This window comes from Arachis ipaensis, chromosome B9 (genome assembly GCF_059453495.1).
Source record: "Arachis ipaensis isolate K30076 ecotype BB chromosome B9, ASM5945349v1, whole genome shotgun sequence".
NCBI lineage: Eukaryota > Viridiplantae > Streptophyta > Magnoliopsida > Fabales > Fabaceae > Arachis > Arachis ipaensis.
The window spans coordinates 102203114-102204755 of NC_142444.1; the positions used below are offsets into that span (position 1 = coordinate 102203114).

At 40.9% G+C, this 1642-nt stretch overlaps 1 non-coding gene across 1 annotated transcript; it reads right to left on the reverse strand.

The window, feature by feature from the left end:
- Positions 1-1325: 1325 nt before the first annotated feature.
- LOC148545687 (small nucleolar RNA R71) lies at positions 1326-1429 on the reverse strand. The gene has a single exon (XR_015901887.1). It is a non-coding gene; the product is annotated as a small nucleolar RNA R71 (small nucleolar RNA).
- Positions 1430-1642: the final 213 nt, after the last annotated feature.

The following is a 1642-nucleotide window of genomic DNA, read 5'->3' on the forward strand; positions in this document are numbered from 1 at the left end:
ACTTAAGATTGCTAAGGAGATCAATGAGTGCATTGATTGAGGAAGAGATGAAAATGAACTTGATCTAGAGAATTGCAACATCTCCTAAGCCCAATGAACTCCCCATCTCTGATCTTACCCATTCTCTTTAATTTCTGCCATTTACTTTTATGAGCAAATCCCCCATTCCCATTTACAATTCTGCAATTTATTTTCAGTCATTTACTTCCAGTCCTTTAATTCTAGCATTTACTTTTCTGTTATTTACATTCCCGCCATTTTATTTTCTGCAACTCTCAACCCAAATTCTGGATTCGCTGAACTAGAACATTCTTCTAATTAAAGTTGCTTGATCAATCAATCCCTGTGGGATTCGACCTCGCTCTATTGTCAGTTTTTACTTGACAACAAATTCGGTACACTTGCCGAAGGGATATTTGTTGCGAGACAAGTTTTTCGTGCATCAAGTTTATGGCGCCGTTGTCGGGGATTGATTGTGCATCAACAATGATTAAATTGGAAGATCACTAGATTGAGCATTTTTATTTTGTGAATTTCATTTTCTGTTTGAGTGATTTACTTTTTGTTTTAGTTAAACTTCTTCCCTTCCCCCTCGACTCTTTTGTTTTTCTTTGTTATTTTCAATTCTGTTTGCTAACCCACTAACTGTTTGATATATTGCATCACCCACAACTAACAGTAATTCTGACACAAATACTTTCTGCACCTATCTTTTCTTGCTTGCACTTGATGGTTGTATGACAGGGAGAAGAAGCGGGGCTTCAACTTCCTTCGATTCTGAACCTGAGAGGACCTTCCTTAGATTAAGGAGGCAGGCAAGATGAAAGAAAGTGGTTGGTGCTGAGGAAGAAGAGGAATTCTTTGAACCAAACATGGAAGACAACATGGAAAACCATCATGAAGAAGAGGATCACAACCATGGGGGAGGAGGTAGAGCAAATCATGCTGGGGAGGATAGAAGAGTTTTGGGCTCTTACATCAATCCAAACCCAGGCAATTGTGGAAGTAGCATCCAAAAGCCAAGAATCCATGCCAACAACTTTGAACTTAAACCACAGCTCATCACCCTTGTTCAGAACAACTGTTCATTTGGAGGAGGTGTTCAAGAAGACCCCAATCAACATCTAACCACCTTCCTGAGGATATGTGACACAGTGAAGTCTAATGGTGTTCATCCTGACACCTATAGACTGCTCTTGTTTCCATTCTCACTTAGGGACAAAGCAGCCAAGTGGCTGGAATCTTTCCCAAGGGAAAGCTTGACAACTTGGGAAGATGTGGTGAACAAAATCTTAGCAAGATTTTACCCTCCTCAACGAATCAATAGGCTGAGAGCTGAGGTCCAAACTTTCAGGCAACAAGATGGTGAGACTCTATATGAAGCATGGGAGAGGTTCAAGGACTTAACAAGGAGGTGTCCACCTGACATGTTCAACGAATGGGTGCAGCTGCACATTTTCTATGAAGGGCTCTCTTATGAGTCAAAGAAGGCCGTAGACCATTCATCCGGAGGATCTTTGAACAAGAAGAAGACTATTGAGGAAGCCGTAGATGTTATTGAAACAGTAGCAGAGAACGACTACTTCTATGCTTCCGAAAGAGGGAACACAAGAGGAGTAATGGAGCTAAACAATGTAGATGC